General features: G+C 36.6%; 1 long non-coding RNA gene across 1 annotated transcript in view; it reads left to right on the top strand.

Moving 5' to 3' along the window:
- The first annotated feature begins 23539 nt into the window (after window positions 1-23539).
- The window catches only part of LOC123651383, a 36700-nt gene continuing 33132 nt past the window's right edge, over window positions 23540-27107 (top strand). Inside the window, exon 1 of the long non-coding RNA XR_006740056.1 lies at window positions 23540-23596. This is a non-coding gene — a long non-coding RNA (uncharacterized LOC123651383). The remainder of the gene's footprint in view (window positions 23597-27107) is intronic.

Below are 27107 nucleotides of genomic sequence, written 5' to 3'. Positions count from 1 at the left end.
GTTAAATTGGTAATTGTATATTTGAATAAATGCTTACTTTATAATTGAGTACATGTCAGGAAAAACTCAGATATTTTGACTTTTCTTGAAAACAAACAAAACAAACACAAAATAAAAACCAGAATATCAAGCTATAGCCCATACTTCCTAGTAGGACAAATCAACTAAAACATAGATGGTTCACAGAAAGCATCTATGTTTTGATGAATTATCAAGCATGAAGATTACCACTTTTCTCTACACCTGAAGATAAATTTACACTTGGTTAATCCACCTCAGGGGTGTGAGATTTCTGGTCTCTAGAAACAGTTGAATCTGTAATACTTGACCTAGTTATAAATCCTGTGCAAGTAACCAAAATGATATAATGATGAATCCTAAATGTATAATACAAATTTAGAGATTATTTCTTTTTATCTTCATTGCTATTGTGTTGAAAATCCTGCTGTTATTGAATATGATTATTATAACGTATACCTAGATATATATTTGGTTTTATGAGTGTATGCCCATCTACATTCTTACCCACATAAATCCATAATGTTATAACTATCAAAAAAGTAATCAATGATGCTTTCAAAAACTTCACAAGACATTGATCTGATTAAACACATTTCCATTTCAGCACCTGCCTCCAAAGTGTACAACCAATTTCTAGCAAAATTCAGCTTCCCAATCTATTTACTCAATCCAGGCTCCTCATGTATGATGTTGCTCTTATATTTCCTGAATGGACTTAATGCCCCTGGCATGAATCCAATCAAGTCCATATATCCATTATACACATGCATATCAGATAGTAAACACTATTATAATGGCATTATTTTAGAAGAAGTTTTACAACTAATAGGTTATTATGAAGCAAATGTTATGCAGCCAGCTGGCTCCATCCTCCTTTTCAGCAAATGTAGAAGGGACTGTAGAATGACAGAATCAAGATGGAAATCCTCAGCTAGAGTTTCCAGCGGGTGGGTGGGGGTGATGGTCTAGAAACAAGAGAGAACTCCTAGACAATAGACACTCCATCTCTGAGCTGAAACACCTGGCAGTAGCTTCTGACCAATAGACAATTTTGTTTGCCTGTCACCCACAAAGATAGACTGTGGGTTGAGTATTTTGGAAAAGAAAAGCAAGCCTCCTACCCATGATGATTTTCCAAGCACACTCATCAGCTCTATTTTGTTATGGGCGGGAAAGAGAATCAGAAAGTGAGTGAGGTAGACGGCTGATATGTGTACTTGAAGTTCACATAGAAATGTTCTGCTCTTGCCAAGCACAGAGAAATTTTCTGTGTACAACTAAGATTAACTCTAAAATAACTATGGGTTTGAGGGAGAAATAAAGAAGTTTCCCGCCCCCCCCCCCAAAAAAAAACAAAACACACACACTTGTATCTCTTAAAATATAGCACATAGACTTTATCACTGCCATCACTAAATTATTGTGATGCCACTACCCAGAGTGTCAAACCCATGTCTGGGGGAACTAAGAGATGGGCCTTGACAGTATGTGTTCCAAGCAGGAACAAAGGCGAAAAGCAGAAGTTGGTTGTCATGCATGAAAAGTCCAAATTGCTCCAGTCTGTTGTGATTTGAGAGACAAGTGGCCTCATTCTCAGGGATCCTGTAACTCATGGGCATGAAAGTGAAGCCCTGGAGGCTATTTAAAGAGTTTTTAAACAGAAGCTTTCCAGAATATGCAAATTGCAGTATTTTTTTCTCTTTTTAATTTTTTTTTCCTAATGTTTTCTTTGTATTTTAAAGTTTAACTGGGATTCAGTGTGAGTGTTATTTGTGGGAATGACTCATCAGTGTCCTAGAATGGTTAACATGAAAGCAAAAAAAAAAAAAAAAAAAAAAAAAAAATGTACCCAACCATGAGGAAGCCACTGGGGAGAATCTGGTTTCCAGAGAATAATGACTCATTCTAGGATTCTTATAAACATACTAGAGGCCCAATACATGAAAATGCATGCACTGGAGGGAAAGTCCTTGCCATGGAGGTGGGAGAGGCTCCTGCCACCACTGCTGTGCTCACCAGCAGTGAGCCTGGCTTCTGACTGAGTAGCACTGAAGCTGTAGGAGCTCACTGACCACCAGGGGACAGTTCCTGCATTGAGTGTCTGCCCCAGTGGTCAATATGCATCATAGCAACCAGTCGTTCTGGCTGTTCCACCATAATGGTTGCTGAGCTTTTATTATATTGACTAGAGGCCCAGTACATGAAATTTGTGAAGGGTGGGTTCCCTCATCCCAGCCTGCACCCTCTCAAATCCAGGACCCCTTGGCAAATGTCCAACTGCCTGTTTAGGCCTGATCCCAGGGATTAGACCTGAATCAGCAATTTGGACATCTCTCTTACAAACCGGGACTGCTGGCCCCTAACTATTCACCTGCCTGCCTGCTTGATCACCCCTAACTGAACCCCTGATGGCCTGGTCACCCCTCACTGCCCCCCATGCTGGCCTGGTTGCCTCTCATCCTCTCCCCCTGCTGGCCTGGTCACCCCTAACTGCCCGTCCCCTCCCTCCAGCCAGCCTGGTCACCCCACATAGCCAGACCAGCAGAGTAGTGGTTAGGTTAGGGCAGTGGTCGGCAAACTCATTAGTCAACAGAGCCAAATATCAAAAGTACAATGACTGAAATTTCTTTTGAGAGTCATTTTTTTAAAACTTAAACTTCTAATGCCACTTCTTCAAAATAGACTCACCCAGGCCATGGTATTTTGAGGAAAAGCCAAACTCAAGGGGCCAAAGAGCTGCATGTGGCTTGTGAGTCACGGTTTGCCAACCATGGGGTTAGGGGGTGATTAGACTGGCAGGCAGAAGCAGTTAGAAGCAATAAGGCAGACAGGCAGGTGAGTGGTTAGGAGCCAGCAGTATCAGATTGTGAGAGGGATGTCTGACTGCTGTTTTAGGCCAGATACGGCAGAGATTGGGCCTAAACCGGCAGTTGGACATCCCCCAAGGGGTCCCAGATTGGAGAGGGTGTGTTAGAGAGTGGGAATTTTTGAGCATGCTACCAGAGAGGCTGTGGATTATGCCCCAGATGGAGTTGTCAGTGCTGACACCAGGTCAGGCCTTGAGATATAGTCTCATGGCCCCTTCCCAGAACATAGGCTTTTTTTCATAGATCACTATCAACTTTCTGAAGAACAGGATGACCCTGTGAACAACATGGTCATCAATGGCATGACTCTGACCCTGCTTGGGAAAAACTGTTTGTCTTTGGTTACTTGTTCTGCAAAAACAGGATGTGGTTAATGGGCTTAAAAGTGATCCTACACAAAGGGTCACTGCTGCTCTCTGGTCTTCCTGCAGAGCAGTAGCCCGGCTAGTCACTCACCCAGCCAGCTAATAAAGGCTCTTTGTTCTTGCATTGGACTCGGCTCCCTGATGGTCCTTGGGGATCTTGAAATCGAGGCATAACAGGTGCAGGCTGGGCTGAGGGACACCTCTGCTCCCCAGTGTAAGAATTTCATGCACTGGCCCTCTAGTAATATCAATAAGATTCTGCCCTGGCAAATCAGATTATTTGGTAATAAGATTAAAAATAGAACTTCAACAATTATTAAAAATTCAATGAAGCACATAGATTATTTTTTAAAATATATTTTTATTTGTTTCAGAGATGAAAGGAGAGAGAGAGAGAGAGAGAGAGAGAGAGAGAGAGAGAGAGAGAGAGAGAGAGAGAGAAATATCAATGATGAGAAAGAATAATTGATGGGCTGCCTCCCCCATGCCTCCCACTGGGGATCAAGCCAGCAACCTGGGCATGTGCCCTGACCTGGAATTGAACTGGGACCTCCTGGTTCATAGGTAAATGCGCAACCACTGAGGCTTGTCAGCTCGGTGAAGCATATATATTATTGAGTGGTTGTTTACCATTCTTTTGCATTTAAAGGGCTGATGTGACAGTGGCCCTGGTCAAAGAATTTCATTAATTAATACTAATGATGTGCCAGTGAGGCATAGGCAGTTTGCTCTCTTCTCATTCCCAACATCACCAGGATTGAAGATTGAATGACATAAATAAAAACTGAGATCCATGGCAAATGGCTCTGTGAAAATCAAGAATAAAATAGTTTAAAATATCATTCAATATCTTCTTGTCAGTCACTAGAAAGAAATGCTTTCTTTTCATTGCAGATGGAAAAACAGTACAATATAGTAAGTTTCATTTTTGCATTTACTATCAGGAAGTATAACTAAATTACAATCATCTCACTGTACACACTAGTTCACCCTGTTAACCTCATTCGAAGAATTCTGAACTATTTTTTGTTTGTTTCTCTGTTCTTTCACATGACACTTTAATCTCTATGTCAACTCAATTTTTTAAGTGTTCAAGATTCAAATAAGTTAATTTGTTAACAACAACATTAATAAAATTCATGAAATGTATTAATGCCAATAATATAAGAAATACTAATTGAGAATATGTTATATATCAGGCATTGCTCTATAAGACTAATGTCCAGTAACTCATTCACTCTTTAAAAAAATGTATGTAATAGATACTGATACTGCTGGTTTATAGATGAGATAAGACAGAGATCTAATCAACAGGTAAGTATTGAAGTAAGCCTCACTTCATCTCTCTACTATGAAAAATAGTGTTTATAAGCTTAATTGTATTGTTATGTACATAGCAAAATTAGAATTTAACTTCTACTTAACCATATACCTATTAAAATCATTACAATAAAATGACTAAATAAATGATAAATTTATTTTCCTTGTACTGGGTAGATTAAAATTTGGTGAACATTTTAAAATCTTATGTCAAATTGTATTTTGTTTTGAAATGAGTGAACATGAAAAGAAATAACTTAGAAATGAAGCATTGTGATATGTGTGCGGGGTGGGGTTGATATACATTTCATTTCTGTAGATTTCTTTAGTACTACTATGATTTCTGATCATATTGGGTACGTAATATTTTTCTAGTTAAAAAATGAACAAAATAATGCTAAATTACTAGCTAACGCTATTGCATAATAAGACAAGAAATGCTACCCTGGAATATTTGGGTTGGCTACAAAACATATGGACTCATTCACTTCTGAGAACAATATCCACATGTTCCCTAGCACCTCCTCAGAATTGTCAAAAGCTGGGGTTATTGAGCCTTTTTTGTCCCAGTGAGGCAAGTCACTACCACTAAGATGAGTGAAATTAGTTAGAATGCTAGGATGAAGGAGTATAGGTAAAGGACATACAAAATCAATAACATATATAGTGTTGAATGGACAAGGACAGTATTAAACTACAACTAAAACCCAATAGAATAAGACATTGAAAAACAAGGATGGGCAGGTAATCAACAGAGGAAAGAATATGGAAAAAGAGGAGAGAAAGGGGAAGAAATTGTAAACATCACACTTTTATTTTTAAATATATATTCCAGAGAATGAAAATAATACATTACTTAATCTCATTGGTATACTCAGCCATTAACTATATGAGATCACATGGTTTGTTTTTTTTAATTTTCATTTTATAGCTCTCAGTTGACCATTTAGACAACTTAGTCAAGTCATGCATATTATGTCAAACAGTCTTACATAAGGTTCTTTTTTCTCTCTTCATGTTTAAGGCAAATGTGCTGGTATCTAAAGAGACCATGTAGAACAATGTGAAAGTTAGAAAAGTTAAAAGTTATTAGTAATCCCTCTTGCAACTCTAGCTAAAGGCATAAGCACAATATTAATGATAAAAAACTAAAATGTGATATGATGGAAAATTATATTTGTAAGATTTTTATTAATCTTCATTAATATGATTTCATGTAATAGGATTTTCATGCAAAATCAAGCATTGTCCATAATGTTTCTGGATAAAAAGCAGTCCTATATCTCATAAATAGCATTGTAGATACATCACACATGATCTCTGCATCTGAAGTTTATAGTCCAGACAGAAAGTGCTAAACATTTATGATATTTAGTGTTTTTACAGTTTCCATTCAAGGGTTTATTTATTAAACTGTGCTTCAGATTAAAAATTCCATGTGAGTTTGGAATAGAAATATATGTCTACTAGTGACCCAGTACAAGAAATTCATGCACATTAAAAGAGAATTAGAGGCAATATTTTAATATTGCCATTTGCCCTTTCTCTATAATAGAAGTGTCAGAGATGAAAGAAAATTAGTAAAATGTATTGTATATGAAAATCTTCCTCCTGTCAGAGTCTGGGGCACACCATGGGAATCAGAGTCAAGTCCCCACCCACTCATGTGTGCCTCAAAATCACTCGAGATCCAGAACCGGCCAGCCCCAACCCCATCAAGCCCTGCCTGGTGCGGAGACATGGCCTCAGGTTACCTGGCCTAGTGCCAGGGAGGGGTGTGCGGCCTCAGGTCCCCAGCCCCAGGCCAGGGGAGCATGCCTTGAGGTAACCTGGCCCCAGCCAGGGGGCACAGTCTGAGGTCCCCCATTAAGCCCCACTAGGTGGGGGGTGCAGCCTCAGGTACCTTGGCTTTGCTCCTGGGCAGGGTGTGTGGCCTGTGGTCCCCCAGCATGGCACCAGGGTGGGGAACATGGCCTGAGGTCCCCTTCAAGCCCTGCTGGGTGGGGGGCATGATCTGAGGCCCTTCTCAGGCCCTGCCAGGTGGGCGGCGCAACTTGAGGTCCTACGGCCAGGTGCCAGGGCAAGGGGTGCGACCTAAGGTCCCCTGGCCCAGTGCTGGATCAAGGGATGCAATATGAGGTCCCTCGTCAAGCTCCACAGGGGACTTGGGAACAGGGGACTTGGCCTGAGATTCCCCGTAAAGCCCTACTGGGCAGGGGGGGGGGGGGGGGGCGGGCATAGCCTGAGGTACCCTAGCCTAACAGCTGGCAGGAGGGCATGGCCTCAGGTCCCCCAGCCTGGCCCTGGCACCAGGGTGGGGGACATGGCCTCAGGTCCTCTGTCAAATCCCACCTGGAGGGGGTGCAGCCTCAGGTCCCTGCTGATTGCTCATTAAGGCTCATTATGGGACCTCGGTGTCCACTGTGGGCTCAGCCATCTCATGTTATAGAATCCCTGCTTGTGCTATGGGTGCAACCATCTTGCTATGGTGTGATGGTCAATTTGCATATTCCCTCTTTATTAGATAGGGTTATTATTCTGCATTTACTTGAGTATAATTTGTGTGGGTTTTATTAATGAAGCTTTCTAAAAGTTTAATATTTATGATTAAATTGAATGCATTTCAAATATAATAATAAACAGTACTAACTTTAAAAGTAATAATGCATTTAATTAACTTAATAATACTAGTTTTTAAAAATAATAGACATATGAATAAAATTAAATATATTAATTTATTTCTGGGAGGAACTGAAACATTATTTTTCAATATAGAGTAATAACGCCGATTCTTTCAAAGATTATCTTGTTCTTGAACCTTCTTTTAAGTTCAGCGATGGTTCTTTGGTTTTCCCTCAGGTGAAACCAATTTTAAAGTCATATCCTTGTCTTATGTGTAATCTTTCAGTGTCTTCTTCAAAGAGAGCAATAAATACAAATCAGGGGAAACCTATTAATTCCCAGGACCAGTGAAATCCCTCCCCTCTGTACTGCTCAGCTAGCCGAAGTTCTGGCTACTGCAAAAGGTCACAGGGACCCACTCTAACCCTTTAATTTGCAAAGGAGTGTTCTATGCAAATTTGAGTTTTATGGATCTTGAGAGACCTCTGACAACTTTTTGTAAATATCCCAGGTAAACTGTCAAACTCGCTGAACATCCATAGAAACACCAATAAACTACTTGTGGGTCTCTTGAGGTTCCTTCTGAATCCTGAATCCTGTAAGGATTGTTTGGTTTAGCCATTTAAGAACTGATGACGTTGTTGTATAGAAAAATAACCCTGACTTTATGGTGCCTATGAGGCTTCACACTACTTTCTGCAATTAGCACAAACCTTGACTTAACAGAATAATCCATGGAAAAGTCATTTCGACTGCTTTCAATTTACAGTTTATCTCTTTCATGGGTCGCTCTATACCAGTGGTACCCAACTATTGGTGTTGAAGGAGTCATTGTATTTCTCACCAATTTTCATATCTTTAAAGTGAAATGTAACTATGGAATGGTAGGGATGGGGAACAAAGTGATAATTTAGTAGCATGGGATTCTGTTTGTTAAAGGATTTCCAATATTTCAAACATAGAAGTTTCTTTTATTAACCTTTGTTCTAGCCATGCATAGTGAGATACCTCCAGACCACCAGGGTTTGTGATCTTCAAGAAAGAAGGCGTGGTCAGAGATTGTGACTATAAATCTGCTTCTCATCCATCATTGACAATTAGGGATCCATATTCCAGACGCATTCTGACATTTTCCAAATTATATTTTGGAAAAGTGGTAAGCCTATAAAATTCTGTATATATATCTGCCATAACTCTAACTCAGAGAGGCTGGGAAGTGAGCTCTTGCCATGTAAAATGTTAGATGGCATTGATTGTACAGTAAAAAATAAGTCATTTTGATAACCACTTCAATAAATATCCAAATTCTGAGTATCTTGCTGAAATAAAGAAGGCATTTTAAGTTGATCACAATAAAATTTCATTACAAATTTTGTTATCATGATTATTAACATCTATTATAAGGGCCACATAAAAACAACAGTAAGACAATATAATGATAAAGCATTGAACAATTTATATATGATAGAAACCAGTCTAAGTATGTTATATGTATTATCACAGCTAAATTTCTTTACAAGCCATATTAGTTTAGTTTCAGAACTAAAAAGGTCAATTCTTAGAAACACAAGATAGAATTTGAAGCTAGCTAATCTTATTCTAAATACTACACTCTTACCTATTCATTATATCAGATTATCTCTTAGCTGTTTTCTTATAACCTTAAAATAATGTATCTACTTGTATAAGCTTCTTTTCACTTACTTTTTTATCCCCACCCCCCCACCCCCCACCACACACACACACTTTTTTCTTTAACAAGACAGAATGGAACTCTTCAGTGGCTTATCATGGCATCTTAGCCTTTCTATACAAAAGGACTGTTTACAGTCACAAAATGTGTGGACTTTCCAGAATTTCTTCTAAGACAAGGGAGTAATTGATGAAGTTCTTGTAGATCTTTTATTTACAGTAACTCATGACCATTTGTCTTCTTTGATGTTTATAACTCCCTTATATAATATAAAGAATATTAGGCCTCAGAACCTTTCTTGTTTCCATCTCTAGTGTCAGAAATATCTATTTGAAAATTTCCTTTAAGATCTACCATTTTAAAATGTTTTTTAGTTTATATTTCTTGCCAAGGTAATGGGAGAATGATTCTCCTATTTTTATGTGTGAAGATTTTTCTTCTTTTTATTATTTAAAGAGAGGTACTTTTTGTTTATTTAAAGACTTTTGCCTTACAAATTGATTCTTAGTGAATTTAGTACACAACAAATTTCATTTGCACTATGTTTCTTGGTCTTGAAATATCAACAATTTTTTTTATGAGAAAATGAATAAGATTTGAGAAAAGGATTACAGAACTCTCCATATGAAATTTTCAGATAGCAAGACATCACATACAAACTCTTCTTTAATATGTATTTATTTATTCTGGTTCCTAAGGAAATAATGTTTGTGGCTTGTTTGTTTGTTTGTTTGAATATATTTTTATTTATTTCAGAGAGGAAGGAACAGGGAGAGAGAAATAGAAACATCAATGATTAGAGAGGAACATTGATAGGCTGTCTCCTGCATGCCCTCAACTGGGGATCAAGCCCTCAACCCAGGCATGTGCCCTTGACCAGAATCAAACCCAGAACTCTTCAGTCCACAGGCTGATGCTCTGCTATCCACTAAGCCAAACCAGCTAGGGCAAAAATAATGTTTGTGATTTAAAAAAAAAAATAGTTTACTCCTTAAGTCTGTGTATTCTTGGCTAACCCAGGGAGTGACAGAAGCCAGAAGGTTATGTCCCTGTCTAACTAGGCTACTTCATACCTTACCTAGGGTATGACTATTCACTTATACCTGACCTTGGCATCCTCCATCCCTCATAACCTTCACTTATTCTGAACTATTTTCTTCTCAGTAATTCATAGTCATTATTTTCAAATTTCTAGTAACCAATATTACATCACATTTTTTTTCCTGACAAGTTACTATTTCACTTGATTTGAAGTAATTTTTAAATTTTCCTTAAATTTTAAAATATTTCTTGTGAAAGCAGCACTTAATTGTATGAAAAGAACACTTAGATATCTGGAGATAAGGGTAAGTGGTAAGTTATTAATGAGCATTCCATGCCAACATGTATTCTTATATCAATAGGTCAAGTCACACACACACAATTGGTGTTAAAAATATTGATTTATTTGAAGTGAAATGAAAAATGGGAGTTTAGATGCTAGGAATATAGTTTCAAGGCTTGCTGATCCATTTAGTAATCCTGATGAACAGAATTTGAAACTTGATTATACAATGGGGAAAATCAACTTAGTTTTTGATACTTTTAAAAAAATCAGTACAACACTGCCTCTTTTCCTGTAATGTTAGGTGGATTTAATCTAATATCAGTTAAAGTAAGTTAAAACTTTTTATTTATTTATTTATTTTTTAAATATATTTTTTATTGATTTTTTACAGAGGGAAGGAAGGGAGATAGAGAGGTAGAAACGTCGATGAGAGAGAAACATCGACCAGCTGCCTCTTGCACACCCCCTACTGGGAATATGTCTGCAACCAATGTACATGCCCTTGACCAAAATCGAACCTGGGACCTTTTAGTCCGCAGACCGATGCTCTACCACTGAGCCAAACCGGTTTCAGCAAAGTAAGTTAAAACTTTTTAAGTTATAAAACTTTATATAATCGTGACATGTTTTTATTCTTCTTTTTTAAGTAAATAAAATAGATTTTATAAAAACATTTAGTTTTTTAACTATTCATCAAAAGTTGTTTCCCTTTGTATATTTTTAAATATATTTTTATTGATTTTAGAGAGGAAGGGAGAGGGAGAGAGATAAAAACATCAATGATGAGAGAGAATTATTGATGGGCTGCCTCCTACACACCCTATACTGGGGATTGAGATTGCAACCTGGGTACCATATTTTCCGGCGTATAAAACGGCCCCCCTAATTTTACAGTTAAAACATAGGTTTAGGCCTATATTTGTTGTATAAGACTACCCCCCACTTCCGAGGCAACACCAGCTCTTTATTTAATAGACCGCCTCTCTGACTCTGGCCAATTTGAACAGGCTTTTTTTCGTTTGAAAACTCATCTTATACACCGGAAAATATGGTATGTGCCCTGACCTGGAATCAAACAGTGACTTCCTGGTTCACAGGTCGATGCTTAACCACTGAGCCACACAAACCAGGCTCAAAAGTTATTTTCTAACCAATGTTCCTATCCATTATGAAAATTTCAAATATATTGAAATTTGAAAAATAGTAAAATGAAACTCCATGTAGTCATCATTTAATGTCTGCAATGATCAATTCATGGTCAATTTTCTGCATCTTTAGTTCCCCAGGCAAGATTGTCTGAAGCAAAACCCAGTCATCTACACTAATAATAGGATAATATGCAAATTGTCTGGGACACTGTCTGTCATGTATGGACCAATAGGCAGGCTGCATCCCACCCCCTGCTCAGGCAGCTGTGTAGTAGTGCTCAGGCCCAGGGTAGGTAGGATAGGATATGATAGGAGGAGATAAGAAAAGAGAGGGAGAGGAAGGCAGGCCTGCATGCAGACAGGCTGAGCGGAGAAACAGAAATACAGAAAGGGAATAAGAAAAAGATGCAGGAATGAAACGAGGGGCTGCATGTGGGAGGGGGTGGCGACTGTGGAGGGGCAAAGCTGCTGCACCATGCGAGCGGTGGGGCATAAGCAGCATGGAGTGGGGAGCCCCGCCCAGATGTGGGAGGAGGGCGATGGCTCCTGGTGAGAGGCATTGGGGATGGAGGGGTGGAAGGTCCAAGGCCTTCTGGGTGGAGGCGCTCTTCCTTCACAGCAGCAGTGCCTAGGCTGTGAGGGCCTCAGCCACCCTCACTGGGCCGGATGGCCTGTGCTGGGAGGGGAGGTGCAAGTTAGTTGGGGCAGAGTCGGACACTCTTTCGTCCCCAAGGGCTGGACCCCAAAGGCACTGGCCAGAGTTAAGTTGGCATGTTAAGTGTACTTTGTTGACTAGAAGTTGGGGTGTTCCAGGCAGGGAACGGGAGGAGGACAGCGGCAGGGAGGCTGGAGAAGGCGGGGGAGGAGGGAGCAGGTAGGCATGCCCAGGGCTGGGCCCTGGGCTGGGGTTTAATGCCCCTTGAACAGAAGCTTTAATATCAAAGTGCACTCAGGTGGGGCTGGAAGCAGGTCCCAGAGAGGAAAGGGGAAGGTTTAAAAGAGAAACCAGTGACCATGGCAGGGGGATGGCGGGGGTTAGGGGAAGAAGGGAGGGAGGCAGGGTTTAGGCTCAAAAGAGAAAGGTGAACGAGAGGGGGGGGGGGGAGTAAGTAGGGGAATGAAGGGAGTGAAGGGAGGAGGAAGGGAGGGAGAGGGGCCTCGGGAGATTCAAAGGGAAGGAGGGGAAAAAAGCGGGAAAAGGAAGGATGCTAAAATGGGGTGAGGCCAGGAACAGAATGTGAGAGTGGAATTTCAAAGGAGGAGTTAGTAAGAAAATTAAGTACAGAGTGTTTTTTCTTTTTTAAATGTAGTCAGACATCCTCTGAGGGCTCCCAGACTATGGAAGGTGCAGGCTTGGCTGAGGCAACCCACGCCCCCCCCCACCCCCCCATGCACTAATTTCATGCAACAGGATTCTAGTCAGAACATAACGTCAGTAGATATTTTAGTAGGTGATTCTAAAGAATAGAAATTTTTAGTAAAAATTATATTTAACCATTATTATAGTAAATCAAGTTAACAATAATTACTTTAATACCAACAAATATAAATGAATGTTCAAATCATCAATTATTTAATAATTTTATTTACATTTTATTTGATCAGAATCAAATAAGGTCCCTACACAACTGTAGACGAATATATTTCTTAGTCTCATTTAATTTTAAGTTCTCACTTCATTATTTTTTATTTCAATATTTGTGTTTTTTTTTTAAAAAAAGTCATTTGATTTATTTCCATACTTTTTAATTTTAGACTTATTTACAATGTTTTACAGAAAGATTTATTGGTTTTTACAAATGTTAGACAGATAATGAATGATTCTTAGAAAGAGCTCAGTACATTTTCTGTCATATGGTAACATCTCCATTAATCATTAACTACTATATATCCTTGACAACAATTAAAAATTAATCTTGTTACTCTCAGATAAACTTTAGGCAGATCCAGAGCTGACATTCTTGTCTGAAATAGTGTCAGTCAGTCTTGTGGGTTGAAATGTTTCCCCTCTGGAACTTTTAAATGTGTCCTTATTGAAAATACCATATTTGAAGATGTATTTAAGTTAAGTTGAGGTATGATCAATTAGGGTAAGCCCTAATGAGATTTGAAATTTCTACGCATAAAAGGAAACATTTTTCTATTGTGCAGGAAAACAATATATATATATATATATATATATATATATATATATATAGAGAGAGAGAGAGAGAGAGAGAGAGAGAGAGAGAGAGAGAGAGAGAGATTGAGAGAGAGAGAGAGAATTTGGTGAACTTTTAGAAAATCCCTGAATTCTTCTAGTCTTGTTAACAAGTTAAGAATTGTAGTAGCTAGGCCTGGCCAGGTAGCTCAGTTGGTCAGAGCATCATCCTGACATACCAAGATTGTGGGTTCCTTCTCTGGTCAGGCAGGGCACATATAAGAAGCAACCAATGAGTGCATAAATAAGTGGAACAACAATGGATGTGTGTTATTTCCCCTCTCTCCCTTTCTTTCTCTAAAATAAAAATTTAAAAATATTGTAATAGCCTTAAAAATTAGAGTTTCTTCCTGAATTAATCTGGTTAAGTGAAAAAAAGCTGAGCCTGGCTGGCACGACTTAGTGGTTGAGCACTGAGTATGAACCAGGAAGTCAAGGTTCAGTTCCCAGGCAAGGCACATGCTCAGGTTGCAGGCTCAATCCCCAGTAAGGTGCATGCAGGAGGCCCATAAATGTTTTGGTCTCATCATTAATGTTTCTATCTCTCCTACCCCTCTCCCTTCCTCTCTGAAATCAATCATATATATACATGTGTGTGTATATATATATATATATATATATATATATATATATATATACATGTATATATATGAAAAAGCTGATATGGGGATACAAAGAGGTTTCAGAAAGCCAGGCTATTTCTGTCACTTCACATTCTAACTTGTAATTATACCTTCTTATCACCTTACTAGAGGCACAGTGCATGAAATTTGTGAGTGTGGGAGTGGGGGGCGTGGAGGGGTCCCTCAGCCGGCCTGCACCCTCTTCAAATCCAGGAACCCCTCAGGGGATGTCTGATCCCCCTGAGGGATCAGGCCTGAACCATCAGCCAGACGTCCCTCTCGCAACCTGGAACCACTGGCTCCCAACTACTCACCTGCCTGGCTGGCTGATCTCCCCTAACCACTGGACTGCTGGCCTGATTCCCCCAACTGCTCCCCTGCCAACCTGATTATCCCTAACCAATTCTGCCTGCCTGCCTGATCTTGCCACTAACTGCTCCCCCGCCAGCCTGATTGCACCCCTAACTGCTCTCCCCTGACCAATTGATCACCTCTAACCACCTCTGCCTCAGCCCCCACCACCATGGCTTTGTCCAGAAGGATGTTGGATATCTGGAAGAAGTCTGGTCAAACTGGTCTAATTAGCATATTACCCTTTTATTAGTATAGATGGGTCATACTGACTTCAATATTAGCCATTACAATGGAGGTTTAAGCCTAAAAAATAAGAAAAGTGAAAAGCTCAAAAAGAAGTACTTTTCACATGAGGTACCAATTTTAAGCTGCCTTCCCAAAATGTAAGTATGACCATATTCAAACAGGAACATATATTGCATATTTCCACTTACAAAAATTTTTATATTATAAATATAACTTTCTAGTGACATAATTGACATACTTAACATCAAATTCTCTAAAATTAAGCTTTCTTTGGTCATTTGACTATAAAGCAGAACTAGAATTAGCTGTTGCACTTTCAAAGCAGAGCACTATAAATCTCAGTTATGTCTCCCTAAAAGATTACACACATTCTCTTGACAATGAAAATGCCTGCAATTAAGCAGGGACTTTCTGCACAAAGTTTAAGGTAATTATTGAAGTCAATGGAAGATATAAAAAGTGCTTTATAAAACACACATAATTAACTAAAAATGGAAAAAAATGGGAAGTTCTCTCAACTCCCTTATGAATTTATCTCAAAGGTTTGTGCAAATCAATTCTACTAATCAAAAGGATTTCATTAAGCTATTGTGCTATTTTCTTTACTGATCTAGGTCCAATTGTAGTTGGTTTCCCAAACAGAGAATCCTTACTCTAGTAATATCATCAAAATTATAGCAAAAATAGGCTTTATTGGTAAACTGGTCTACTGACTAACATATTTATTAATAGAAATGTGCTTTTATATAAAATTAAAGATACATACTAGTAAGTTATGTGGATTCAATAATTTACTTTCAGGCACTATTAAAATGTATATAAATAGGGTGTAAATCAAGAATTCATCTAGGCCTAGAACCTTTACTCTTAGGAATAGTGGCCAAAGTTTTATTGCTAACATTTCTATATCCAAACACAGAAAGATTTCTGGTTGCCTTATGCTGAATAGAAAGAAAATCTAAGCCTGCCCCTAGTATCTTGTCATATTTTACTCAACTGAATCATTTATGCAATCTGCTGAAAGAGCACATACAACTACAAAGAGCTGGATTGTATTAAGATTAAAGGACAGGTTATATAGACCCCTTTGTAGTGGTTTGTTAATTAATATTATTAGTAAATGATTGCATGTGTGATAGAAATAAGTCTAAGATTTGCTTTCACTAGTAGTGAGATGAGTTTTAGAGGGTGTAGCTAAACCCCATCCCTCATTAGGGTGTAGCTAAACCCCATCCCTACTAAAAAACAAACAAACAGACAGATGACAGACAAGTTAAGTGTTGCACATAATCAGATTTCCTTGAATCAGTTTGTAGTATCAGTGCCCCTTTCTCAAAGCTAAATAATCTTAAAACTTCTGTTTTTTATAGCTTTTTAAAATTCTTGTGGTTCCAGAGAGGTAAAATCTTACTTAGGCATGTCAAAAATCTATAAACACCTCAAGAACATAATTTTTCATTTGTTTCTAGCTAGTATTATGAACTAATTGTTTTCTGCTGCCATATTTACAAGATTTTCAGTGAAATATGATATTTTCATTAAAAATGAATAGTCTGATATTTCATTTCAACAGGATAAATAGAACCACAAATTAGACTTTCTTCTCAACTGATATACTCCATGGTTGAGATACAAATTTGGATAGAATTTAGGAACTAAACTAAGATCAGTATGTCAGAATATGAAGTGTAACATGAAGAGAAATGGAAAGAGATAATAATTCTGAAGAGCTAAGTATGTCCAGGGCTTTTGTAGTGTTTTAAAAATCATGATAAGGATATTGGCCTTTGTTCTAAGAGCAGTGAGGAACTATTTAAAATGAGAAACCAGTAGATAACATAATTATATTTTTATTTTAGAAACATCTTTCTGGTAATACAGTGGAAAAGAAATAGTATGTGATTAATAGCAATATGTGAGAATATATACATAATCAAACTATTGCTATAACTTTTAATTTTCTCTAAGACAAAAACTAAGGCAATTTACTGAAAGTTGTAATTTATTTATACTGTTTTGCAATTTATTTTCAGTTGATGTGATTTCCTTTTTGAATACCTTTATATTTCAAATAGAATACTCTTTCTAGGTCAAGTGAATGGATTTTAATTGATTGGTTAATATTTGATGTGAATTTTTATTATTTGTTCTTTAGGTTATAGTAAATATCAAGTAATTAAAGTTATTGAACTTTTGTTACTTCAGAGGTAGAAAGACACAAGAGAATACTATTACAAAGAAAATGATAATTTATGAAAGCTATTTCTTTTAAACCTTTTAAAGTACCGAGGTCACACCATGCTAACTGAGTTTCAAAGAGTGACAAGTCTTTCCAAAGATGAATGAGATATGTTAACTCTTTCACCATTGGTAGCCATGGGGGGGAAAAAAAGCCTTCATAAAAACAGGTAAAAATAAAATTAGCTAAAATTATGATGAAATCTGAGCAGACTGTGTGCTAATATATATATTAGTTTCAAATAATTGGGAGCCCTGAACAAAAAGAGATTTTAAATGTATAGTCAATCTCCTTTCTGTGGACTATGTCTGCATGTCAGTGAGAAAGAGCTACTAAGGGAGAGAGGGAAATAAAAGTTCCTGCCATTGGGGATCACTAGAAAGAAGTACTGAGCCCATTATCCTTACCTAGCGCAAAACATGGGTCTTTTGTCACTAGGAATGAATTGGAAAGCTCTATCTTCTCTAAAACACACTAGAAATACAAAGTGGAGTTTGGATGTCATAATGGGAAAGGGAAGTAATGCTAAGAAGACCTAGAATGAGATTAAGACAAAATAATTGCCCTCATCATAAACCTTGCAATGCATAACAAGCAACAGCAGGCTACTGATAGAAAGGATAAGAGTATAGATTAGGGGTGTTGAACTCAATCAGAGAAGGGGCCAAAATCTAAAATCCAGCCTAAATCGTGGGCCGAATGGTTTACTGAACAGTCATAAACTGTCACTGTGATGGAAACGCAGCAGAGTGCAGTGATGACAGCGCGGTGCGGGCCACATTGCAAGGCCTGGCGGGACGGATTTGGCCCGCGGGCCTTGTGTTTGACACATGTGGTATAGATAAAGACCCTTTTATAGCAAAAGCACAGGAACTACTAAAAGGTGAGACTGGAGTACAGACAGACATGAAGAGAAAACCAACAACAGAAGGAATTTGAAGCCTATACTATATTAAAGATGAAAACTACTAAGTACAAATCCAAAACCTAGCTCAACTACATATTAGATTGGCAACTCTCCATATTAATGGCTTGGCAAGAAATTGGGTGCCCATTTGGGGGATAAATACTCTTGACCTGAGTTTCTATTGCCCATCTATACTAGCACTAGAAATGGAAAAATTCTGGTAAGACAGTGGAAAAGAAATAGTATGTGATTAATAGCAATATGTGAGAATATATACATAATCAAACTATTGCTATAACTTTTAATTTTCTCTAAGACAAAAACTAAGGCAATTTACTGAAAGTTGTAATTTATTTATACTGTTTTGCAATTTATTTTCAGTTGATGTGATTTCCTTTTTGAATACCTTTATATTTCAAATAAAATACTCTTTCTAGGTCAAGTGAATTGATTTTGTTTGATTGGTTAGTATTTGATGTGAATTTTTATTATTTGTTCTTTAGGTTATAGTAAATATCAAGTAATTAAAGTTAGGCATGTCAAAAATCTATAAACACCTCAAGAACATAATTTTTCATTTGTTTCTAGCTAGTATTATGAACTAATTATTTTCTGCTACCATATTTACAAGATTTCTTTTTCCATTTAATAACCTTAAAATATAATTAACTATGTTTATTGGTTTCCTAGTGTTGCTATAATAAATTGCCACAAACTAAGATTAAAACAACAAGAATTTATTATCTCACCAATTAAAAATCAGTGTTTTCTAGGCACTAACATTATGGGAAGGGTAGACTATCATGGGTGTCAGAAAAATATTTTGAACACATGGAAATCTTCTATATCTAAATTGTGGTGGTGATTACTTTTTGATATACCTAAAATTAGTCCATTTTACTTTATGTAAATCACACCTCAATAAATAGGTGGAATTGTGACACTTCAAAATTTTTATGTTAACGTCCTAATCCCAGGTACCTCAGAGAATGTAATCATATAGAGAAATAGGGTTTTTACAGAGGCAATCAAATTAAAATGTGGTGATTGGGGTGGACCCTAATCCAATGACTTGTGTTCTTATAAAAAAGGAAAATTTGTTCACAATGACATATAAAAGCATGATGATATGAAGAGATAGGAAGAAGGCAGCTATCTATAAGCCGAAGAGAAAGGCAGGGAACAGATTCTTTCTTCAACCCTCAGAAGGAATCAACCCTGCCAACAGCTCAGTTTTTGACTTCTGATCTCCAGAACTGTGACATGATACATTTCTGTTGTTTATTATAGTGGTACTTTGGGTTGACAACCCTAGCAAACTAATATGCCTGACTTTAAAGTAATTATATTTTTTGTATCTCCACAATTTAAAAATTAAAATAATGATCATTATAATGCAGCCATTTTCATGAGAGTACATAACTGAATGTCTCTTTCAGTATGCATGTATACATGAACAATGAAAAATATTTGATTTATTATATTTATGTCTACTTCACTAGTTTCAACACCTTTGATTGGATTATCTTTGGAATATCAAAATTTTTTTCTTTAGTAAGATTTTTGCAGGTATACTTTTTTTGTTTTGCTAAAAGCTCTGAATTACCTAAATTATTAAATATTGTTTTAACTCTTTAAAAGTCTAAAATTATTATGCAAGTATCTCATCTTGACATCTTCTCTATAAAGAGATCAGCTCTACCACATACTATTTACTAAAGCCTCTTAAAATAAAGATTCTGCAAATGTAAACAAAAAAGATTATGACAGCAAGGGTCATGGTACATATCCATGTACATAAGGTGGGCTCTTCAGACATTAAGTTTCCTAGAGAAAAGAAGGGTATTCTTAAACCTACTCTGTTTATAAATTTCAAATGAGATGATGACATGCTATATTTTTCACTTGGCAGTTGGCATTGTACATGGTGGTAACTCTCAGAAAGAATGATGATTACTTGATGTAGTGAAATATATGTTGCACAAATATGGACGTCAAAACACACTGTAATTAAAAATGCACTAAATCATGCTCTAGTCTTGGTGGAGCTTTATAATTACCAAAGCCAGTTGGGTTACACTAGAAAAATAAAAATTTCTTACTCTCAAAACTGACAAGTTCAGACACATCAGTCATGAATCTTCAACTTGGAGGCAGGCCCAGGGAAGGAGGTCAGTGAATAGCTGAGTATAATTTTCCATCAAAATAGCAATCTTTAAATGGATTGCTATAGACATGTTAAAGAAGTTTGTTGCATATTCAGTGCTTATAATCATAATTTCATTAGACTTATTATTTATTTTACTCATGTGACCTTATTTAATACAATCATTTTCATTGCTACTGCTCTCTGTAATCTTTTTTAAGAACAGATATTTAATTATGTTCTTACTTTATCAATTTTATACTGAGTATAACTGGACACTATGTGTAAGAACATTTTAGACTTAATCTTATTGTTGAAAGCATATTAAAATAAATAATTTAAATGAAACTAATTTTTACGCATTCTAATAAAATTGTATACATAATTATATTCAGAAACTTGAATGGCTTAGGAGATTGATAATAAAATTGCAAAGTTTCCTGCCTTTAGGTCATGAGTTCAAAATGAACTTCATATTATAAACCAAGAAAAAATAAATAAATAGCTGTGGTAACAATAACTTCATAATGTGACTCAACAGTTTTGTTTATGTGTGTCTATAAAAAGAAGTAGGCAAAGTATGCAGAAATGCACATCTATTCAAATCTTTGACATTTTTTTTCCAAAAGTAGTACTCTAGTACTGTAGTCTGCATTCTCTGACAGAAGAGATAGATAGATAATTTAGAGATAGATAGATAGATAGATAGATAGATAGAGAGATAGATAGATAGATGATAGATGGATAGATAGGTGATAAATAAAGATAGATAATGAAAGGATTAAAGAGAATAAAACTGGGCAGAGGAAGCTTATTGTGCTTAGGAGATATCTTGCAGAAAGCTTGCAGACTTGAGCTTGGCATAGCCTAGATAACCACTAGACATCTGGTGTCAGGAGGAATCAAGGATGGACTGGACTGCTAAGTCAAGCTCTGTACATCAGCAGAACTGCTTGCAGCCAGCAGAAGTTAATAAAAGCCTGTCCACGCCCACTTCACTGGCCATTTGATTCCCTTTTTTGGACTCAGCCCACCTGCATCCAGGTGTCTGAAATAAAAGTTCTTTTGATACATTATGGCCTCATGTATAGGTGTACAACCCCAGCCCACTCAGAACCTTTCAGATAATAGACAGACAGATAGAAAACAGGTATTTATGCCGAAACCTGTTTGGCTCAGTGGATAGAGTGTCAGCCTGCAGACTGAAAGGTCTCAGGTTTGATTCTGGTGAAGGGCATGTACCTTGGTTGCAGGTACATCCCCAGTTGGGTGCGTGCAGGAGGCAGCTGATCGATGTCTCTCTCATTGATGTTTCTAACTCTCTATCCTTCTCCCTTCCTCTCTGTAAAAAATAAAATAAAATATATCTTAAAAAAAGAAAACAGGTATTTATTATGATAGCAATTTACATCCATTCCACAAAGATATGTTCATATATAATTAAACTTGAACATATTTTCCCTGTGAATAATACAAATATGAAAGCAGAAAATCACGCATATCTTCCTATTGATTTTTAAAAATATGTTCCTCCTAAGCTTAATTAACCCTCCCTTGATTACCAAATGTGCATTTCCTAAAATCCTTTGCAACCTCCAGACTTTACCCCTACTTTTTGTAGAATGAGTTATGGTAGTAAGTAGATTTTCCTCTTCTTCAGGCATATTTTATATTAAAACTTGAGGCCTGATGCAGGAAATTCATGCAAGAATAGGTCTTCCTTCCCTAGGCTGCAGGCATTGGCTTTCCTCTGGCACCTGGGACCCAGGCTTCCCTCACAGCCCCGGCTTCATCTGGAAGGACATCTGGTCTAATTAGCATATTACACTTTTATTATTATAGATTAAAGTATCAGCAAATGGTGTATATTTCCTTGCCTTTCATTTTCAGGAAAATCTACTGCTAAATTCCCCTAGGCTACTTAAAAATTGTGCACTCATTAAGTGCCCATCCTGGGCCATAAATCTTGCTTCTATGAAGTTTATAATCTAGCCACTTAGGAAAGGATTTGTTAAAGTATTGGTGTAGCCAAGGCCAACTTTCCACATAGGATCTCAGATATAATATTGATGACATGATGGGCACAGAAAATTGTTGAATGCTAAAAACATTGTTATATGACAAAGTGAAATAAAGTAAAAAAATCCTATCAGATGTGGGAAGAAGAAAGACATCTAGAAGACAATGGAGTGAGCTTTAATCAATATTAATACCTGAGGAATGACAGCAGCAGATGAGCTACTTCCATGTGAAACAATTAATGTTGGCAAGGGCTTGCTTTGAGCAATGGGTTTTTCTGGTCATAAAGCTAAGAGACAGCTCTGCAAACAATGGCAAACCCTGTATACAGTAACTGTCATCATCGTTGAATGAGTGGTCAGATGTGTAATTGGTGACTTCGGAATCACTAATTAGGCACTAATCTTTTAAACAGCCATGTTTGCTTACAGAAATGACTCTTTGGTAAGTTCCCTCCACACACACACACACACACACACACACACACACACACACACACAATGTCAGGGCAGCTTTGACTTTTACAAGAGAAGACAGTCTACTTCAGTAGTTGATCTGGCTTTCCAGGGGACCACGCCACTGATTCCACAATTAGAAAGATGGCTTAACATGTCAAGGACCCTGGTAAAGAAATACCTTTCCTTAAATTGACAGTGAGGGATGAACAAGTGAGACTGAACCCTTTGCTGAGAGAAGATTTAATTGGCAAGGGTCAGGGATTTCACAAAGATATGGAGCTCCGTAAGGATACAAAGAAAAGTATCCTGAAGAGGAAGAAAAACTGCCTAAAGTAGGTCTGGTGATGTCAATGTCAATTTTTTCCTTCACAATCTTGCCTGGGGCTGGTTCTGCCAACACTGCAGATATGATGACATCTGTATGGCATATCTGTAGTGCTGTAGCATTTTATTTTACACCTTGGTAAAATAAAGAAAATTTTGGAGAAAAATGAGAAACTAAATTATATGTTTGTTTTTCTAAAATTCATATTGCTATGCATTCAAAAAGAGTATAAAATATAGATTAATTGAAAGCATTCTGAATTTTACTGCTAATTCTCATGTGTTGAAAAAAAAATATGGTCTCAGATCAAGTAGATGAAGTTTGAATAGTTCTTAAATAGCCTAAATTATTTTTGCTCTTAATAACCAATAGCTTTAGAGTTTAATAAACATGCTTATTTGAATTTAAAAAAACCTGTGTTTTGGGTATGAATGTGTAGTTTGTAGGTATATTTAAATTTCTGCCAGGAAGAAACATTTTTGAACCACTACTCTGTATTATGAACTGTGTCATGTGTAAACTGTTTCTGGAATGTTTGCAATCTCATTACAATAAAAACATCCTAATTTGGGCAAATGGATGCCTTGAAACTGACTCAAGTCTAAAATATTATACACGTAGCTGGTAAACATGATTATTAATATAGTCATATTTTCCATATTGATCTGAATCAGCTGGAATGATCTTAATAGACACAATTAGAGTCTGATTCCAAGGTAAGTTACTTTGTTTTTTAGCAAAGACATTCAGTTCTTTAATACAACCAATGCTAGGAATATCATAGTGTTCTATTATCAAACATTATTTTTCATTATGTATTCCAACAGATAATTCAGTTAACAATCTCTTTATTTATTCTGCAATCCAGGAATTCGAAACCAATGATTTGTACAAGGTTTATTTTTCAGGCTTTTTTGATGGTTCAGCTTTTTTTTATGTCATTTGCTTTCTCAATTTCTGTAAAACAGTTTTATAAAATTTTACAGAGAGTTTGTTGAGAAGATTCATCCATATTATGGCACATTGTGATATTGCATTTATTTTTACTACTGTGGTATATGCCAATGTGTGAATAACACAGGGTTTATTCATTTAGTCTGTCACAGTGGGTATCCGCATTATTTACAGAATTTTGCTGTTATGATATTCTCACACAAGTCTCTGGCAGTTCATGTGCAAATGTCTCTCTAGGGTGCATACCTAGGAGTCAAATTCTGAAACAAGGCACATGAATGTTCAAATTTAAAAGGACTTAGGCAATGCCAACTTTTTCTTAGGTGGTTTCACCAAGTTGAAATCCTACTTTCTAATATTATCACATCGCCATTAATTAAACCTATTAATCTTTCCCCTTATAGACACCTTTATTAATATAAGATTCTCAGAACTGACGGATTGGGGTCATTAAAATACAGTAGCACCTTTGACAATCCTATTTTTCTGATAAAAATATTTATATTTTTATGTGCTTTAAGCTTTCTGCTTCTTTGTTTTGCCAAACTTAAGAGTTTCCTGATTTAGCTCATTTCAAGGATTGTCTTTGTCATCATAACTTTAGAAGTAATACTTGTTCTCGCTAGTATACTAATTAGTCAAACCAGATGTTTTGTACTAGAAAAAGTTGCACTTTATTTTTTTCAACTCAAATGCATCTGTTAATATGCATTTGATGAATATAAAAAAAGAGAAAATACAATCCAGAATAAACAATTTTAAAAAGTGATATGAAATTAAAGTGATAGAAATTTAACATAATTTAAGTGAATTGTATGCTATATCTCTATTAACTTATAATTACTTAAAGTAATGAAAAGCAAAAATTATATATTAGTTGGGAAACAAAGGAGATGAGAAATATATTCTTTCAGTAAATATGCTTATGCATGTGTTCAGTTCTGACATTTAGCTTCTTAAAAGTGAGAATAACTATGTCATTTTAATTAGACATCATGATCAAAATTTTTCTGTGTATTTAATAAAGGAAACAGAATATGCTACTATTCTGTTTCCTTCATTAAATACACAGAAAAATAATCAGTTCAACATTAGCATCATAATTTTATTTGTTAATAAGGAGAAAATATTTTAACATGTAATAATTCAAATAAAGTAAAATGATGGTTTCTTAGAATTAAATATTTCAAGACAGCATTTGTAAGATTTAACTACATTGTTAGATAAGGTTTAACACATCCAAAATAAATACCTTTCTGCAAATTTTATCTAGTATAATTGGAAAAATATTCTGTCTTTAATAGCATTCTAATCACATTAAGATGTTAAAGTAATCTATATTACATTGGATATTTTTATATTCTTTTCTAATGATTAATCTTAGGGGTAGGGATTGAAAATAACTTTTAAAAATTGCATTAAGTATATGAATGAAAGCCATTTTTAAGAGTTTATATTTTCTTTCTGAAGCATACTGCTTTACTCTAGCCATATATTTTCTCAAGAGCAATGAATTCTTTTAAAATAGTAGGGATTTGGCAAAGGTGAGGACAATAAATGAAAATTACCATCAACCTGACCACCAGCAATCTACTGTATATCTAATTTAGACCATTCTGCAAAAAAGGAAATGTACGAATTTTTTCTCCCTCACATCTTTTTTTAACAGAAATAGATATAAGACAGGGAAAATCAAAAGCTTCCATAGTGGGATTAAGGTAGTTTAGTGAAGGTATCCATGAAAACAATAGTAATTTGCAACATCTGACTGGATGAATGAGTGGAAAACTTTTTTCTTGTGCTGTTCATACTTTTACATTAAGAAAATGAATTAGCCCTAGCTGGTTTGGCTCAGTAGGTAGAACATCTGCCTCTGGACTGAAGGGTCCAAGGTTCAATTCTGGTCAAGTGCACATGCCCCTGTTGCAGGCTCCATCTCCAAAAGGGGGCATACAGGAGGCAGCAGATCAATGTTTCTCTCTCATCACTGATGTTTCTCTCCTCCCTCTCTTTTCTCTATGAATCAATAAAAATATATTTTTAAAAAAAGATTTTAAGGGAAAATTAAATAAAAATCTATGCCATGCTATAAAAGAGTAACTATAGTAAAGTGAGGAGTTATGAATTGACTCCATTAAAACAATGCAATTTTGTTCTTGAAAATAATCCCAATTTGAAGACCACCTTCAATGATACAGTTGGAAGAAATCATCCTACTTCTTTCTATCAAAAGTGAACAAGGCAGCCCTATCCAGTGTGGTTCAGTGGTAGCACATTGGCCCATCCACCAAAGGGTCATACGTTTAATTTCAGGTCAAGGGCATGTATCTGGGTTGCAGGTTCATCTATAGACCTGGTTGGGGCTCTCTCACACCAATGTTTTCTTCTATAGCTCACTCTCCTTCTACTCCTTCCCTTCCATTCTCTCTAAAATTCAATGGAAAATATATCCTCAGGTAAAAGTGAACTAGGCATACCGTACTTACACAAGTCTGAATCAGGCTTTATATAAACATTAAAATGGCAAAAGTTGGAATTCAAACTAAACTACACTGAGGGTAGTGTTGTTCACTAGATCATTTCTTCCACCTAGGATGACCTGATGCTCTGGTTTTGTTTCCTGCTGAAAGTATGTTATACCTACGTACTGTCCCAGCATATCTTTCCTTTCTCCTCTATCTTTTTTCCCATTACTTCCTGTTAGGTCAGATAAAATAATTGAATTAATACCACTTCCCTGGGAACTGACCTTTAGGCCACTTCACAATGGACATTCCCTTTTGCTTAGACCACATTCCATTTTGTTTAGACTACCTTCTCTTTGCTAAGAACATCATCTCAAAAGTTTCTCACTTCAAAAGTCCTATCACTAGTCCAGAAGACTCCTCAGCCATTCAGCTTTGGGTCCTTCTACAATAGATTGGGGATGTTCAGTCAGGAGGGTCACCCCCTTGTTTCTCATGGTGAATTTTTTAGTAGTGGGGTTGCCTGCCCTAATTTAGTCACCTTTGGATTTGTGGTCTGTCACTCATTATTCTTCTCTTGTGGGCCATGCTACACTCCTCTGCACACTCATAGGGGAGATCAGGCCCAAGCATCTCATTTTCGTTTGTAACACTGGCTATAATATAAGCTAAAAAATAAGTCTCAGTGGTCTAAAAATGACACTTTCAGTTTTAACACATTGTGCAATTTAGGTAATTGCTGTCACCGCAATGGAAAATGGTCAAAGATTCCCAATATCCAAGCCTTTTTTTTTTAATAATAAATTTT

This window comes from Pipistrellus kuhlii, unplaced genomic scaffold (genome assembly GCF_014108245.1).
Source record: "Pipistrellus kuhlii isolate mPipKuh1 unplaced genomic scaffold, mPipKuh1.p scaffold_m20_p_5, whole genome shotgun sequence".
In the NCBI taxonomy this organism is placed as follows: domain Eukaryota; kingdom Metazoa; phylum Chordata; class Mammalia; order Chiroptera; family Vespertilionidae; genus Pipistrellus; species Pipistrellus kuhlii.
Note: the sequence above shows the minus strand (reverse complement) of the source record. Positions and strands in the feature narration are given on the sequence as shown.